This window comes from Thunnus maccoyii, chromosome 24, assembly GCF_910596095.1.
Source record: "Thunnus maccoyii chromosome 24, fThuMac1.1, whole genome shotgun sequence".
In the NCBI taxonomy this organism is placed as follows: domain Eukaryota; kingdom Metazoa; phylum Chordata; class Actinopteri; order Scombriformes; family Scombridae; genus Thunnus; species Thunnus maccoyii.
The window spans coordinates 4,456,313-4,475,667 of record NC_056556.1 but is presented as its reverse complement, the minus strand read 5'-3'; the positions used below and the strand labels follow the sequence as shown (position 1 = coordinate 4,475,667).

General features: G+C 41.1%; 1 long non-coding RNA gene across 6 annotated transcripts in view; it reads left to right on the top strand.

The window, feature by feature from the left end:
• The window catches only part of LOC121891896, a 363,049-nt gene that overhangs the window by 174,997 nt on the left and 168,697 nt on the right, over positions 1-19,355 (top strand). For all 6 annotated transcript variants that reach the window (XR_006094221.1, XR_006094218.1, XR_006094217.1 and 3 more), the window contains one exon: positions 4,985-5,079. This is a non-coding gene — a long non-coding RNA (uncharacterized LOC121891896). The remainder of the gene's footprint in view (positions 1-4,984; positions 5,080-19,355) is intronic.

Here is a 19,355-nt window from a genome sequence, read left to right as displayed (position 1 = left end):
TGTCACTTTTGACTGTTGAAAAGTACTTTGTTTTTATTGTTTTTTTTACTTCATAAGATTTTTTCTATGATTTATTTGTTTTATTTTTGTAGAAATTGCCTGTCAGAGGTTACAACAGTAGCACACACACACACACTCTTGCACACTTGGATGGTCAAAAACAAAGACAGTGTGAAATATCTCTTTAGTACTAAAGACATCTGAATAACAATCCCACTAGTTTACCCTCTGTGCATGTGATGATGAATACCATTTAAATAAGGGCAGGCCACGCCCCTTGAATCATTTGATGACGATTGATCGTGACACGCTAATTTTTCAAGGGTAATTTCCAAAATGCGCCTCACACGTAACGTCTGGACTTATTAATACAAACGACGGGGCTTCGTCTCCTCGTTCCCGCCCCCCCTTTGGCATGCGACGTTGTTCGTCTGCTCCTGGCAATAATAAATCACGCCGTGACAAGTGCCGCACTCTTAACCTTGATGGACTGAGAATCAACGACCCCCTTCAAATAAAGCCTGATTACGCGATTGGCATCGATCATTGCTCTTGTCTTCTTCAATAAGGAAGTGCTTATTCCGCCGCTTTGACCCCAACGTCCGAACCAGAAATAAATAAATAAAATAAACAGCCAGGACTTCAGTTTAAAGGACCTCTAATTCCTTCAATGATGACATGCTGGAAAAAAAACTCTTCTTCTCCTCAACATATTTCATTCTCTGTTCTGATTTCAGTTATTATTCCGTTTATACTTTTAAAGTTTTAAATCTTATCTGCCTCAGGATGAGAATAATGTTGCTTATGAAGTTTTAAACATATTTGATTTAAGGGTTAAATATAATTAAATTGAATCATATTGAACTCTGGTTTACAGCAGTAGTCTCCTCTGCTACAAACAGGCCTGATTGGATGGATTTCACACTTCCTCTGTGAGGGAACCAATCAGAACCAAGTTAATATGAAACTTCATAAAAAAGGATGTTTTTGAAAATGTGGCAACACTTTAAATTTAACTGGACACTTACATTACATGTGTTTGATTCTATAAAATATGTATGTTGCTGTTAAAGGGTCTTGGTCTGTTTTTAAGAAAAATGTGCAGATTTTGAGTCACTTTCAGGATGTTGTCTGTGAAAAAAATGTTCATTTTTTAGGTTGAATATCACCCTAACCCTAACCCCAACCATAACCCTAACCCCAACCCTAACCCCAGCCCTAACCCCAACCCTAACCCCAACCATAGCCCTAACCCAAACCCTAACCATAACCCTAACCCCAACCATAACCCTAACCCCAACCCTAACCCCAGCCCTAACCCCAACCCTAACCCCAACCATAGCCCTAACCCAAACCCTAACCATAACCCTAACCCCAACCATAACCGTAACCCCAACCATAACCCTAACCCCAACCATAACCCTAACCATAACCCTAACCCCAACCGTAACCCTAACCATAACCCTAACCCCAACCGTAACCCCAACCATAACCCCAACCCTAACCCCAACCCCAACCCTAACCCTGTATACATGACTCATATGTGTTAAGAGAGACTTCTTTGGCATGTTAAAAAACCAAAAAAAAACAATGCCTGTTTTATTTTTACTTTCATCTCACATCCACCCACCCACCGAGGGAGGCCAGGGGACCCACGGGTGCTACCTCAGGTCTGGCACGCCGACCTGTCTGTCAGTGTTACTCACAGGGGTTTGAATTCGCCGTGACAGGTGCCAATCTGCGGCGCCTTGGCGATAACGGTGTCACACAGCCTGGCGCTCGGAGGCGACCTTAGGAAAGCCGCCTTTACAGATGCCAAACATTTGAAGTTGTCGGGTAGTTAAGGAATAACAATGGTGGCATTTGTGTGACTCCTTGAATGTGTCTCCTGTATTATTTGTGGTTGATTTATGGCTTCTGAGCTGAAGCGATAACCTGTTTAATGCTTAGATAGGAGGGGTTTTTTTTTTGTGTGTGTGTTTGTGTGACATTTGCCTTTGCTGTGATATGGTTTATGCATGAAGAGTCAGGACACTGGATATAAGTTGTCTCATAGCGGATACTGATAGAGATAATTACAGCTATAATATGAAAATGTAATGTTTTATCAGTTGTGATGCATTTCAAGGGGACCTGAAAGAGAAACCTGTTTCCCAAAGGAGAGAGTTGGCATTTCTGCTCACATAACCTCCTTCCTGTTTACATGACAGTGTGTGTGTGTGTGTGTGTGTGTGTTGGGGGTAGTAACAGGTGTCAGAAGCCTCACATACCTCCATATATTTGTATATTTATAACCACACTCAGTCTGAAGCGCGCACAGAAATTGCACACATTTTCACACGTACAGAAGAGAGAACACATTAGACTGAAGAATGAAGAGTTTTTGTGACAGACGCTCTGGTGATTTGGACTCTTTGAATCCCTCTGTGCGTTTAAAAACTCAAGTTTTCGACTATCAAAGTGTTCGACCTAGTTTACTATATACCAGTATGCTTACACACTATTGTATATCACTGTTTTCAAGCCCAAAATGCATTTTTTATTGCTGCATCAAACCGTCAAATGTAAAAATTCTGTTCTGTTTTTGAGTAATTTTATAAAAAATTGTGGTATCTTTGGAAGAATTGACATGTTGACTAGAATTTAAGTTATAAATTTGTGTTTTTGAATGATTCTCGGCTTGATTAAAGGTCTTATTTTTAACTTGAAGGTCAGTTTAAGTTAAGATGTGGGCGTTCACGCCACGCAGAAGCTAAAAGTCAGGATATCACAACCTCTGCTTCACAAATTTCTCATGTACCCCTTTACTATACTCTGATATCCACATCCTGAGCAGCAACACCACAAAAAAATGACTCATTATCATGCCGAGAGACTTACTTATCAGCCACAAGAAGCTGAAGAGATAAGAGTTGTTTCTTAGAATGAGTATCTGTGTTTCTACTTAACTATAAGATCTGGCCAACACGAGGCTGTTGCGAATAGTTTCAGTATGTGTTAGTGTGAGAATTTGTTTGTTCAGTTGCTACCACTTCACACACACGTACACACACATATAGCAAACATAAAGTCCGGCCCTGTCTTCTTCTTCTTCTTCTTCTTCTTCTTCTTCTTGTTTTCCTTCCTTCCCTCTCAGCAGATTTCCTTTCTCAGAAGCTTCTCTGCTCCTCCCACACACTGGAGATCAATTTGTCTTGCCGACAGGAATCCATATTTTTCTCATCGCAGGTACTGCTTCTGCCAGGACACCACACCTCCTACTCGCCTCCCCCCCCCCCAGCCCACCATCACCTCCCTGCAACCGTCCATTCACCTCCCCGCCCTCCAAACCCTCATCCAAGCGCAGCTGAATCAGCTCCCAGCCTCCCCACCGCATGAACAGACTAACAAACTAGCAAACACAGCCGAAAAACACAAAAATACTTACATAAATGCATGTGCAAACCACTTAAACCAACAAACATGCTTGCCCCGCGTATACCCCTGCATGCACAAACACACAACAAGTCTTCCTGTTCTTGTTCAATTTACAGCGTCTGAGCATTGAACGCTGCTGTTGGTCCCTGCGGCTGATTTGTAAAGGTGTTCCATCACTCTGCAGAGAGAGAGGGGGGAAAAAAATAGGATGCACTCAAAAGTGGGTAGAAGAAGAAGAAGAAGAGGAGGCCTGGAAAAAAAAAAAAAAAAAGAAGCAGCTTGATATCAACTGGGGAGCGGATGAGGGAGGGAGGCATTTTACAACACGTTTTTCTCTCACCGTTGTCTACCTTGGTCCGAGGAAAGACCGGCGGGCTCCCTGGTGGCTGCCGCAGCGATCAATACTACACAAGAGTTGAATTAGACCTCAAGTAGAGCGCACATCTACCTTGGCGGAGGCAGGGGCCCGACCTGAAATCCCTTGAACATTTACTTTCTTTCCACCGAGTTAACCAATAACTGGATGAAATGAGAGGGAAAAGAGCAGCTGTCTTTCCTGTTTCTTATCTCTGCTTTTTTTTTTTTTTTTATATATCTTCCCCCCCCCCCCCCCCCCCCCCCCCCCCCACCTCTCTGCCTCTTCTCTGTCTCTTCTTCTTCTTCTCCTTCGTCCTTGCTTTTTCGCCGTCGCTCTCGGCGCTCAAACTCTCAGTATCTGTTTTGCCTTTAAAGAGTCACTTGAGCAGAAATGAAATGCACAATTAGCAGATATCCAGAAGAAATGGGACACACACACACACACACACACACACACACGCACATGGGATGCATGCATGTGTAAGCATTGTAACTACACACATACACACATTGACACGTTTTTTTCCCATATATCCTTAATTGAATCATGTAGTCTCATTGACATTGACTTATGCTTGAGCGGCTCAAAGCGATAAACTGTGAGATGTCTTTGCTTTAACGTGACAATCTTTAAGATGTTTGTTTTTTCCCCCGTCGTAAGTCTCCATCTTGATTCTCGTTGCTCTTTCGTTTCTTTCTCTTCAGAGATTCACCTGTTTGAAATGTGTTGCAGCCTGATGCACGTTTAAAGATTTTGAAATCACATTTGGACATGATAAAATCTTAACTCAAGGTCCACTTATTAGCTTTTTCTAGAGTCTCAACTGCATCTCATGTCTTCTTCAGTGGAATAAGTGTTGAGAATTGAATAAGTTGAGTATTTTCAAGGTCGAGAATTAACTTTATGCTTTATATAATAGAGAATAAAGAAAAAAAAAATGCGACAAAACAGAAATAAAGTTCTGCCAAAGTCCCTTAAAGTAATAAAATAACAGCAGTAGGTATTTAAAAGCCAATTTATACATTTATATTTACCTGAATATTATATTTTATTTGTAATTTTATCAATTTCATCATAATATATTCACCATTTAAACATTTTTAAGATTACTTAGAACATTGACAGGCATCACTATGTAAAGTAATTTGGAATAATGTAATTATATAAGTGGATAAATATAATGTTTTCTTGCCTTTTTCACTTTTGCAGGAAGTGTCTGCACTAACCAGCAGGTGAGCATCATCACCATCATCCTCATCTTTCCACCCTTCATGCACCTGCGACCCCTTCTACCAGCGGATCAGGTAGGTGCCTTTTCCCTGCCAGATGCCTCCAAGTGAATTTGGGTCAGGAACAGTCACACACACACACACACACACACAGTCCTTCTCCTGGATCAATAGGAGGCACTCAGTGCAGCTGACGCCCTCTCACACCTGATACTTCGCCCCAAACACCCTACACCAATCCCTCCCCCCCCACACAACACACACACACACTTCAACCTGGCGAGGGACCAATTACACCAACCGGAGGGAATTACCCAGGGTCCCCCCTCTTGTCTGGAGTGATATCTCTAAGGATTACAGGTACTTAGCTCCCATTATGTCTGCTCTATTACCTGCCCACCGCCTCTTAACACACACCAGCCTCCTCTGTGTTCGCCTGTTTGCACAACAATCCCTCCCATCGGCCCGCTACCTTTTCACTTCTCAATGGGCGCTTTGTGGGGTTGAGAAAGGTGTGTGTATGTCCGTGAGTGTGTGTGTGTGTGTGTGTGTGGAGGAGGGGGCGGCAAACAGGCACACACACAATTTTTTACACCTACACACTCCTCTCCTCAGGTACATGCTGTCTTACTTAGTGCATTTTCACGCTCACGGTTTCTATAAACACACAAATGTTCTCTCTCTCTACATCACACACACACACGCGCGCTCGCACGGTCTTTCTGTATAGACACACACACTTTTCAGTGCACTTTTTTTGCGGATGTATACACACACACAGTCGGCGTTCACGCACACAGAGACAGTTTGCACACACACTGGTTTGTGCAAACACTCATTGTGTTGACACACCTGTACGCTCACTTTCTCCCCACACGTGCTCACTTATACAAATTATCTCCTTGTTGCCAGACACACACACACACAAACGCTCATTTTATCTCTATAAGAAACACACACTCATAAACATTCAGTCACTGCACACACACACACACACACACACACACTCCCAGACAAGAGGTAAGCTGATCTCTCTGACAGACAGACGACTGGCAGCTTGGAGAGCCGAGGGCGCTGAGAAGGTAATTACCCGTGACAGACGTACCTGTGTAGGTTTCACCTCCTCCTCCTCCTCTTCCTCCTCCTCCCTCCTCCTCCTCCTCCTACTTGCCTCACTCCAACCTGCACTTATCACAGTTACCATCTCACCGCAGCCACTGAAGAGATTTAATTGGAAGATTAAGGTGTTTTAGGCATCGATTTCATGTCGACTCTTCTTTTTTTTTTCCTCCTCTCCGGAGTGTAGAGGCACGTTTCCACCTCTGGAGGCGCTGCGCTGTTTTATGTGTGGAGTAATGTTATGCTGGGAGGCATAAACAACTATGCTGAGGGCAAAGGCATGCTCTTAGATATGTGTAAATAATATGTAGAGGTATGTTTGTACAGTTAGTTCTCTCGTTTCTCGGAAAAAGCATCAATTTTTCTTCTATCCATATAAAGTTTTTACAGTTTTGTTTTCAAATTTGCTTTGGCTCATGATAGTACTGCTTGTAGTAATTATACTGATTAAGTTTTTCAACTCTGAACCCTAAATGGTTGAAATCAGGAGCTTCTCTTATCATAAAGTAAACCTGTTGAGTGGTGGGAACCAGTTAAAAGTCCAACTTGTTCCTGCTCTCCTTGAGTTTGAAACTATCTTGAATAAGATTATAACAATGTCATCTATTATAGAAGGCCTTTAAATTAGATTATTTTCTATAAAATCAGGCATTCACTGGCAAAATGACTGCATATTACAGCATGGAAGTATATTTTTGTTATATTTGTTAGCTCTTAGGGAGGGTTGACCTACATCTAACTATTTACACGTGTTTAACTATTGACATTTTCAGTCATGAACTTTTGTTTTTGTATGTTTCAGTTATTTAGAGTCATTTGGAGATAAAGTCCGTGTCTTTGTGAAGGAAGGTTTTATTGTGACCCAGTGTTTATTGTATCGTTATGTTCCCAGTTTGGGGAGTTTCCTTTCCTGTCTGTTTGAAGTTAGCATGTTCTGCCCATGTTTGCATGGGCTTCCTCTCACAGTAGAGACGTGAGAAGCCAGAATAAGTATGAGTCCATTTTTAGCCTTGAAGTAAATACATGCCAGGAAATGTATAGAAAAGTGATTGATTAAACTATCAGAGAACAACTGGCAGATCAACTGTTTAAATTTAAATTTAGCTTTTAAAATGTACATCTTTGACATTTGCACCACCTAATTTCTGCACAAAACAATGATATCACATAAAAATCAGATAAGGAAAAGAAATTAAAAAGCTTGCATCTCCTCTTGAAGAATTATTTGGACTTCTATTGGTCCCTTAATGTACTTCTTGTGCAGGGATTTCTTTTCTACACTGATACTTTCTCTTCAAGAGGATGAGAAAACATGTTAACATACAGTTTAAACCACAAGTAAACAGAAAAAAAGGCAACTTTCCTGGAAGTCACACTTGGTCCAAACTGATATTAGCACCAGAAACTGTGTGCGGAAGGCATGAAAACATATACCTACTGTTCCTACACACGTTTATATACTGTTAATAATTTCACATCTCTATTAGCCAGGTGTTAAGGGGTCCCTGAGGTCGCATTTCATCAGGAATCAACAACCTGTTATAAACACCAACTACCTTCCCTTTCTTTCCCCCGTCAGCCGCCACCATCTGGCACCAGGCCACAAAAATAGACTCAAAAGCGTTGGTAACAATTAGTAGTCGCTGTACCCGGGGACCACACAACAACCCACCTGATTTTCATACCCTGCATTTCGTTGCCCCTCTCCCCCACCCTCATCAGGACGCTATCAATAGCCAGGCACCTGTTTCCTGCCAACGCAAGCTAGGCCCTCTATGGCTGCACCTGTATGTGCTTACACAAGAGCCTCGAGAGGAGTATTTATGTGGATGGGATTGCAGGGCTGATATCAGCCTCTGCTAATGCAATCACAGGAAGGACAGGGAACACTTGACGAGTGTGAAGCAAGCCAACGGTGGGGTGAATTCACTCGAATCAAGTCAGGATGTGGATTTTCAAAAGAAGCTCAAACGGGAAATCTTTTGACCCTAAAATGACTATTCAGATGATTAAAATGATTGGTGTGCATGAAGGCTAATCTTCCAGAAGACAAAGTTTTAAAGGGACAATGAGCACGACTAAACTCAGTATTTGTCCAGATGCTGCAATTTCTGTTTCAAAAGTAGCCTGTTTCCTGATTAGAAACACATCCCTGCTCCACTCATTCAGGTTTCAAACCGATAAATAAAGACACACACAACTTTCCTAATGGATATTTTGCTGCTACGTCATCTTTATAGATGTTTAAATGAGAAAAGCCTTGTTTATTCCTCTTTGCTCTGTTGGATCTCTGCTCTTAGCGGTCAAATGCAGGTGACCGGTCGGTGTTGTTTTAACCCGTATGTTACTGATGAAGCTCAGTAGTACTTTAATCTAATCTGATTTCATCCCATTGTCACAACACCATAAATTATCCTCTTCTTCTGCAGGCGAGTACTAGCTTACTGTATGTCGTTGCTGCCTGAGTCAGCCTCTTTGGCAACTAGTCAACCATTCACTCTAAAAACACTGGTAAGAGTCATTCATTGTGGAAGAAAGTGCTACTGTAGAGTCAGGCCTGCATCAAATAGTCCAAATAGTACCTTGCAATATTACGTTCATTGCCTACGTCCAATGCCAGGAAGTAGTGTGCCTTTTGTGTAGCAGGGGTCAGGGATGCAGATACGAATTCCTGTCCTGTCACAGATCATAACTATAATGTCTCTCTTGCCTTAACCAACTGTTAAAACTCCCTCCTGTAACCACAGTTTATTTGCCTTAACCACTGTCTTTCATACCCTAGTTGCTGATATTGTATAAATCCCCCCCAAAAAACACTAAAGAAACCCTGTTGAAATCAAATGTAATCTGAGGTTTTGCAGAATAATCCAACAGTGTTGTTTTTGTCTTGTGATGGGGTTCAAACAGTCAGTATTTTAGATTGTAGTTGTGTTGAAATACTGAAAGATGAGTACTGTTCTCTTTTTCTGGTCATTTCCAGCTCTGCTAGTTTTTTGCAGTATTGAAAATATGTCTCTTGAATGTATTTCTGCTTCTACTACTACTATTACTATTTATATATTCTTTGTGAATGCTATTACATTGTCTGTCTGTCCCGGAAGAGGGATCTCATTTCTGTTTTTCCTCTTGCGGTTTCTCTTTTTTTACATCAGAATCAAATGTCTGCAATATTGGGTATCACATTCTGTACAAATTGTAAAGCCCTGTTGGCCAAACTTGTGATTTTGGGCTGCTATACTTAGCAGTTAAGCTCTCATGCTAAATAGTCATTCAGCCCGTCGTTCGCTTGAAACAAAACAAAGACTGACTCATTAAGACGCGAGTGCCACAATGTCAACAACAAGTGATGACGGTCCGCCTCGGCTTGAAAGGCAGCCAGTTATTCAGCGGGAGAACCAGTCATTCAGTCAGTCAGTCAGTCAGTCACCCACACAGCCAGCCATCCATTACCTCTAAACCAAACAGAGAGCCAGACATCAAGGAACAAACTGCAGAGTCAAGCATGGAAGGGCAGGTGATTAATGCCAACACAGTGTTTCCCTGTTCGCGGCCAAAGTGTTATTGATTTGATTTTGGAGGGGCGAGAAAAGGTTAGCATTTGCAGGCCGTGGTTTGAGGTCGGCGGCGTGTGATGGGAGAAGTAATGACCCCTCCTTCCTCTGTAGGAGCTACTGAAGCAGTCAACCAGGAAATGGAGACAATACCTAGCCGGGCACCAAGTGACGTTCTGTCCTTTACACCACCCGTATGTGTGAAGTAGACATTCACCGGTTATTGAGTGCGACATACTCTTACACCTAACAGCCATTATAACTTCTGGATGGTCAAAACAGCAAGAGTACAGGTTAATCTAACAGCCCAGGGTTCAGCCAGGGTTTGTAGCTGTGGGTTTAGTCATGTCCCATTTTTCTCTGGAGTCTATGCTTGTGTATGTTTCTATAAACCAGTACAGCGGCTAACATCACTGATTAACACACCATGAACCCAAGAGGAGGTACTAATGAGTGAAATCATTTGGCAGTTCGAGCAGCGGTGCACTCGTTCATATTAATAGCGCTCGCACGTAGCACCAGTTAGATTTAGGGTAGACCAACATTAGTTCAATATGATTACCCCTTTTAATGAAAATAACGTGACCACCCACTGCTTACATCGCTCAATCAACCCGCTCGGAAAAACGACAATAAAAAATAAACCTTCCTCTTACTTACCTACCTAAACAATTAATATTTTTAGTGCTCATTGTCACAGGATGATCCAACCACTGTTTCAGAGGTTTTCTTTATTTACCACTTGTAATGTTTGGTGGATGTTGAAGCATTACCTTGTGGTAGCTTCTGTAAAATATGTATGTTGCTGTTAAAGGGTCTTTAATGGTTGTTTTTAAGATTTTGAGTCACTTTCAGGACGTTGTTGAGATCATCTGTGAAAAACAATTTCATTTTTTAGGTTGAATATCACCCTAACCCTAACCCCTGACCCCTGACCCCTAACCCTAACCTCTGATCGGATGTTTATGATTATAGTTTTATTTTTTTCTATACCCACATGTGCAAAATACTAACTTGGGCTACAGTAAGCCCACATTTTAATTACTAAACCAGTTTAAATATGTTTGACAGCTGAATAGTGCTACACTACATGTATTCCTGTACTATTTAGTAGCATTTCCTATATTATTTTTGTACATCTGAGGAGAGAGAAGCATCAATATGAATCTGCTGTGGTAATGATGTTTAGAAAGGATGTAAACAACCTTTCTTCATCTGCAACAGGAACAGAATACTGAGGTTCAGGTTCATGTAAAAGGTGAAAATGGCTGCGAGTGACATGACTATACCAGTAGGATGTTTTATAAAAGTACAGTAGCTTTGGTGCATATGTGAGTTGTACCCAGTGTGTTATCCAGGGTCTGTTGGCACCAATTTAATTGCTGAAGTAATTTCATCATTGTAAAATTTTTTTGGCAGCCTGCATGTATTCCACTCTTTTTGTATTATCAGAACATTTCTAAGGTACAACAAGGTTAGGGAGGGTATTAGCTTTTGTAGCATCACTGTTACGCTTAACTAATTCCTCCTTTTCATGTGACTGAAAGCTCACTACACAGTAAGCACAGGAATTAAATAACTGCAAAACATGAAAAAAAATGTAAATAAATGAGATTCATCCAAAGCAGGGTAAGACACGTTTCCCTTGTACGTCAGGTACATGACAAGATCACACTCCCGGAGTCGAGTTAATTTTCGTTACCACCCCCTCCGTCCTTTCCCTCCCTCCATTCTCTGTCATTTTCAGGGAAAAAAGGTGCCGTAGTCATATGACAGTAATTAACAACTGACAAAAATATTCCCTCCCTTAACATGAGGTGGGAAATTATAAAAGCCGGAGTTATTTTCTCATTAATTTACCAGCCCTGCTCTCTTCTTTTTACACTCCGAGACGGAAACACAAGACCCGAGGTACGAGCTTAATAAGGCGGCGTACTGTTTGTTTGGATGGGGTTGGGAGGGGGGAGAAGAGCTGCTGTTGATGTACAGTGAGATCAGACAGGTTGGCTTCACATCTCCTCAGGATTCAGCATTTTAACTGTGTAATTGTTTACCTAGAATAACTTTGACTAGGCTCTTCTATATAATAATACTGACAAATGTGTTAGCTCTGTCAGTAGTTTGTGTGCACTGTGATGTGCTTTTCAAGATGTTTGCATGCAAGATAAATAGGTTTAGATGTCATGTCCCCTTTTAGGTGTTTTTCTATATAAGCACTGAGTGCTGTTTTAAAAAAGTCCTAACTGTGGCATCACTGTGATGTGATAAAAGTGAGCGATTATTGACTATTATGAGAGAAATAACCCAATTCCTCCTCTCTGATGCTCATTCATCAGGTGATTTCAGCCAGTTTTTTTTACTATTATTCTACAGTGAAGGTACATTAATTGAATATTTACATTTTCCATAAAAAGTAGGCTTCTTAAGCACATTTTTGCGTTTCGTTAATCAATCTGATGAAGAACATTGTGATTGTTATAAACTAGTAAACGTCTTGTGTTTGGTCTAGCTCTTTATTTACTCTCTTTATAACATGTTTTACATTGCATGAGCCATTCAAAAGTAGTTAAGCTTTCTCTGCATAGGTAGGTGTGTAGACTTAGGGTAAATTTGTAATTTTGGGATATATAGATACAAGTTGACCGCCCTTCACCACATCTCTAACCCAAAGTGGCCAAAAAGGCAGCAAAACCACAAGTTTTCCAGTTGACTTCTGCATCGTCAACATCTGTTCGTGTCCACCAGCTCTGCAATTACAGCCTCATCTTGTCTGACAAGTTAGTAATTTTGGGGACCTCGCTACATTCTCAGGGACAGACAGATGGTTTGATATTCACAGAAAGCAGACTTTCCCCTCTGTCTGCTTGGCTACCTCGACCCCTCCTGTTCCTTCACTTTCCTTCTATACCTCAATCAATAAAAGGATTCGACTCATATAGATTTTTGAAGTTGGCACCGTCCCCGTTAGCACCTTAAAGCAGTGTTTGGCACCTCTGAAGCCTGAAAAAAAGTCAGAGACTCACCTCTATCATGTAATTGATATGTGATTTTTTAATAAATGACAAACATCATCCTGATAATATCAATCTTTCCTCCTATAACCCCATAATCCCCTGTTTCTCACCATCAGAGCACCAGACAAAGCCTCATCACATTCATAACCACACACACATAAAGAGAAACACAACTCCTGGAGACCTCAGGGATGCCAGAGTTTGTCATCCACATTTGTTCTATAAAAAGAGAAGAAAAAAGATAAGACAAATGCCGCACCAGCTGATAAATGTCAGTCTTAAGTGAAGCTCCGAACTCTTTTTTTTTTTTTTTTTTTTGCCTTAACACACGCCGCCACCCCGTCACGCCCCCCTCCCTGCTTCTCAGCCACGTCGCATCAGACCGGGGGAATAGGTGCCATTACGCCTGCATATTTAAAGCCACCTAAATGTGTGGAGCAGGTGGCGCACAATGCACTCTTGTTGTTATTTGGTTCACGCAGTCAAGATGGCAGATTTCATAATGCTTTCAAATGGCACATAACAGGGAGAAGCCTCGCAGGACTGCCAAGAACAATTTCGCCAGGAGCCAAAGAGGAGCAGCAGGCTGCAGTTTGTACCTTTTTCAACAAAGAGAAAGAGGAAGTAGAATGTCTCTAAATGCACATTGTGGGACGGTAAATCACCTTTTAACTATGCAGTTTGTTTGCTGAATTTTAATATGCTTTTTTAGTGATGGGAAAACTTTATATGAATCAGTTGTATCACTTGCAGCAAAGCAGTCAATTAGGAAATTAAATAAATCTAAAACAGGTAAAATCCACATTTCGTTCTTCCATAATGAGATTTCATTTGCCAAAAAGGGGGTAGTTCTATTTAAAAAAAAACTGTTTGTGGTTAAACAGGAAACTTGCAGTCAATCAGAGGAACTTGCAGTTTGGTGTATTTCCTGTTAAAAACAAGGGATTTTAGTGTTTGCATGGAACACAATGCAAGGAGAGACCATTGAGCCATTTAAACCAATGAAATATCAATGAGAGAGGATTTGATGGGAAGGTTGGAGAGATGGGACTATTTCTACATAGCATCCCTTCGATATAGACATCTTATTTACTTTCCTAGACTTTGCCTGCAACTTTATTTAAAAACTGCTCTAAAATACTTCAGGTAACTCCTAAATTAACACCATTTAATAGTGCAACACATCGACCCTTCTTCCTTCTACCATTCAAATAAATAAATAAGTAAATAAAGATCTCAAACTGACAGTCTCCTCTCGGTCGGTCTCTTGGCGAAGCCTCGTCATTCCATGGAGGAGCTCGGCAGGGACTCGTGTCTCATCCGCCCGTTCAAATAAGCCCACAGATGTCGAGAGGACTCCCCCACCAACACCAACTACACACACACACACACACACACACACACATTCGACCCACCTCCAACACTGTTTGTAATGAAATCTAACGCTTGGAAGAGGAGAAGTGGACCGACCACCTGTGCATCCAATTGTTGGGTATTTCGCAGACACACACAGGAGAAAAAAAAGAGAGGAGAGGAAGAAGAGGGGGGGGGGGACGGGTAGAGGAATCAAAGCTGCACAAGAACACACACATGCAAGCATGAAGAAGAAAGGAATGCAAACTATTTAGGAAAAATTGGTTGACAGAATGTTTTCAAGTTAGTGTTTGTGTGTAATGTGCACAAACACACACGCTCACATACACAAGAACAGGACGACAGCTCCTTGAAGATGAAGTTTTAACACCTTTTAACCCACATTTCCCTTTTATAAACAGTATATAAACAGTAAATTATTTGTAACATCCTATAATAGTAATGTTTAATAATAATAATAATAATGTTTAATAGTTGTAAACACATATTATGTATCTGTTTTTGTCAACAGCTATAACTCAGCCAGTGAAGCATGCATAACTCATGTATGACTCATGTATTAATGCTGGATAACTCAATGTAACACAGTTGTAATTAATATACATGTTAGCAAATACTATATATGCTATATTATGTTATCAAACACATATATTAAAACACTACATATAGATGTTTTACAGGAGTACTTCTACTTGTTGTAAATGTGTTAAATGCATTGATAACTCTAAATAAACATTGATAGACTGCGTATATACAGCTTATAAATGCAAACATGTGACTCCGGCATGTTGATAAGGTTCTTTTTTAAACCTAAGTTGATGGTTAATTGCATGCAATGGATGATTAATGTTAATATGTACAGTATATATTGTTTGTGATCCATTCGGTGTATCTGATAAACGGTCACAAGCCCAAAAAACTCCAGCCCGACTCCGTCTCTGACCTTCAGAGAGCGTCACGTCTTCCTTTTAGCATGTCAGGTGTTTGTTTGCCTATAAATTACAAAAATGCACATAGGCAAAGAAAACCAACTACTTAAAGAATAATTAAAGGTTATTTCAACTTTTGTGTAATTGTTAAATGTTTGGCCATAATTTCTATGAATAATTTGTACTCATTAAGTTAATTGCTGAGATCTGGGAAACGTGGCAACATCACTAAGAAGAATCATGAACAGTGAGATGATCAGATACATAAGCAGCACTATTAAGAGGCTAGTGGAGGCTAGCATCCCCCAGATTATCACTGAAAGAATTAAAATTTCAACAAAATCATGGTTTTTATGGGCAGTAACTACTAGCAAACAGGCTAAGCCTTCCCTAAACTTACTGCTGGCTATTGTGCGCCCTACACTGCATACTGATAAAGTAGTGATCATCAGTTCAGTGGTTGAAAATACAGCAACACGTTGTGTTAGCGACACCCTGACCAGGCTCACTTAAGGTGGACTAACCTTTAGGTAGACCCTCTATTCTCAGCTGCTCCTTGTTTTGCTCAGCCTCCCTCCATCCTCCCGTTGCTGACTTTTAGCCTCCCCCGAAGCATGATGTGGCGCCGCTCATGATCAAACAGGTATTAAACAATCCACCAGGTTAGCCAAAGTTATTTGGAAGAGAAAATAAACATGAACAGAACAATAACTACCCAAACTATTCATTGTAAACATCCATCACACTGATATCCTTGTTCAGCTTTGCTCTTACCGTACTTGTGTACACGTTTTCTTTAGCAATGAGGGATTAAAACAGACATTTCAGGTGCATTACATCTAGATTTATCTCCAGATGAAGCGGAGTAGATTATCTGCTGGTTTACAGGTTTACAACCTGTCAGATCCGTATCGATATATATCACCGTGTTCCCATCAGTAATTCACTTAATGAGAGCAATAATAGAGTCATTACAACTGACAGAAATAATGGACTAGACTACGAAAATAAGACCCAAATTACAATAAACCTGAATTTTTGTAAACACACATGGTTCACACACATATTTATACACAACAGGAGAACAATGGTTTCTTTGAAACAGAGCTAGAAAAGAGACTGAGAGAACGGGTATAGAGAGATGCCAGTAAGCACATACAAACACAACAACACACTCGCAATCACACACCCACACAAACGCACCTACACACACACACACACACACACACACACACACACACACTCTCTCCTTGTTTTCCTCATACACAAGAAAGGAACAGCAACTACTTAGAAATGAGCCCTGACATTGCTTGTCACAGTCAGAGGCCTTGATCAGGATTTGCTCACAGGACCTCCTACTCAGCACACACACACAAACACACACAGAATCTGGGTGGGAGGGGGGGGTTTGGTGGGAAGGGAAGAGGTGGGGGGGGGGGGTAAAAAAAGCTGAGGGCCATGTTGGAGGAAAAGGGGAACCCGGCAACATCTGCAGTCTCCGTTGTTGATAGCGTTGCTGCCAGCTTGGAGTCGGATCACAGGGCTGGAGATTCTGCAGTCTGGGCTCTACCTCTTGGCCAACCTCCCCCCTCCTCAGATCCATACTTCCAAACCTCCTAGCTACCACCTGTTAGTTAATTTGCAGCGACGGAAAAGGACACCGTGATACTCTGAAGTCAAACTCCTTCTATCTATCTCCTGTTTTTTTTCTTTCTTTGTCTGCATCTCTTTCTTTTTCTCTGTGTTGATCCCTCTCTCTCTCTCTCTCTCTCTCTCTCTCTCGGAGGTTCGCTACACCCACGACAGTTTTTCCGGACTTGGAAGGGTTCAGGGCGAATTTTTTTTTTTTTTTTTTTCTCCTCCATCTTCCCCCTGAGTTGGAGCTTTGATGTGAGAAGTCTGGAGTCACAAATCCTTGTCCATTTACCATCAGAGAGCATCCCTTAACTCGGGGCTTGGCACAACCCCACATGGCTAACGATTTGAGATACTTTAATTAGGCCAAAATGTGTCTAAAGATGCAGTTGTGCCCCCAGACTTCCAGTACTTCCGTGCTAAAGAGATAAATAGACTAAAATTTCTATGTAGCAGAGATTTTAGAGGAGTATTTTCTATCGTTTCATGTCTTTCAGCGTTTGGTAATTCCCTGCTGGAGGGCCTCATGTGGGCGGGGCTCGCATTTTTTGGGGTGATCCTATTGGGCCCGATGCATCACAGAGGCTCAGCTGATGATTTGATGATTTGGTGAAAATCTAAAAGCTCTGAATATGCTCTGTTTCTGTCAGTTTCAAGATATATATATATATATATATATATATATATATATATATATATAAATGCAGCAAAAACATGGGTGAAAAAAGCTCAGATGTCCTGAAGATGTCCCCCTTTTCCCGAAATATTGTGTTCCTTCTAAAGCATCTATGGCAAAGAAACATCACTTTTACTTCACCATATTTAAAAAATGAACAGTTTCTACTGCTTTAATTTGATTGATTGAGTATTTATAATGACTAATTTGTAGAAATATGTTATAGAAGTTTAAAAACCCAACATTAAACAACCAATAAGAGTGTGTACAACATTTCCTGAATCATCCAGACACCTTCTAATAGTTTGAAATACTTGATAAAACATTAATATTTGGGAGTTCAAAGGTCGAACACAATGTCAGTGACCAAAAACTGCTGAATCAAAACCTGAGGTCCCCTCTCCTTCCAACAGAGACGAAGTTCACAAAGTTATTTCTACGCTTTAAGTTACAATCTTACATCCGTGTGGATTTCCAGCAATAGATAGCACGCTTTTTTTTTGTGTCAAAATTGATTTTTCTCCCCCCCCTACACCCCCCCCACCACCCCACTCTCCTTTTAATAGAGGAGTGGATTCTTCAAAGCCCCCTGTTTGCCCAAAGCAAGCTTGAAATTCTTGCCTTTCAAAGCTCCATTCCTTCTTTGTAGTTTTGCGATCCCCTGTCTCATCGGGTAAGGGCGAGGGAGAGACGAAAAACTTCTGAAGGTACCCAAAAGGTAGCACATGAAATCCCCCCCATGTAGGTGTGTGAAGTTCTGATAGTTGTGTCCGACTTGGAATCGATACGATCCCCCCCTTAAGCCTGGAAAGTATGTGTTGGTTGCAGCCAAAGACAAGGTATTTCCAGACCTTAAATCAAAGGCCTTCTTCTTCTTCTTCTCCTTCTTCTTCTTCTTCTTCTTCTTCTTCTTCTTCTTCACAGAATCGGTGCCAGACAACTTTCTCCAAGCCAGGCCAAAACAACGGCGCAACAACTTCTGAAAAGTGTCCGCAGAAGAAGTCTGGAGTTGTTGTTGTTGTTACATCCAGTCTTCTTCTGCTGTCTGCTCAATTACAAGTTGTTTTTTTGTTTTTTTTCTTTTCTCTGTGTCTGGCTGTCACCCTCTCTCTCTCTCTCTCTCTCTCGTTGTCTCACTCTACTCTCAGACTACTGTGAGGTGTTAAAAAGGAACCAACGGGGGATCTGTGCTCCATTATGCAGGTCTGTTCCTGTGCTGTCTGTTGCCGCCTCTTCGCACCTCATATTGCATTTTTGCCCGTCGAGACACACACACACGCGCACACACACACATATACACATACACACACACAACCACACGTACTCAGAGGGAATTGAACTTTGGCTGCCTCTGTGTATCTTGTGCCAGGTGTAAGGCTAAGAGGTGCCTAACTTCTTCTCCAACCCCCCCTTAGGCCATACAGGCATGTTCGAAAAAAGAAAAGAAAAGTGGTTGTGTGATCCAGGCATCCATTACACGCTGTGTGGGCGATGCTGCTGCTGCTGCTTGTTGTTTTGTTGTGTTGTTTTTTTGTTTTTTTTTGCTCGTCTCTTCTGGCCCGCTCTTGCAGAAATGGATGGAGTCTAACTGCTAGAGTAAAGGTGCTACATGTAGTCTGGCATTTTTAATGATCGATATATCATTGTGGGATTAATTGTGATACCTTGGTGTGATTACACCGTCTAAGAAATGAGACTACATGTAGGGTGGAGATGACTGATAATGGCGTCTGCTAGTGTTTCTCAAAATTGAGACCAGATTGCTTTTTTTTTTTTTTTTTTTCCGAACTTCTTTCAGTGCAAAACAATCATTACTTTTTCAAGACTTGTTGTTTATTTGCCATTAAAATATTGAGTGTTGTTTATTTAAAAATATGTACCAATATGGTAGTCACAAATACAGTGTCAGTGGTCATGAATGTACCATCTGGTCGTTGCTTTCTGGTTCACCAGTTCCATAAGCTCTTCATTAAAGATCATACTGTTCATGGTAGTGAATGTTAGTCTGTAACACGCTTTATTTTAACCATATTTCATACAGATTGACACTTAA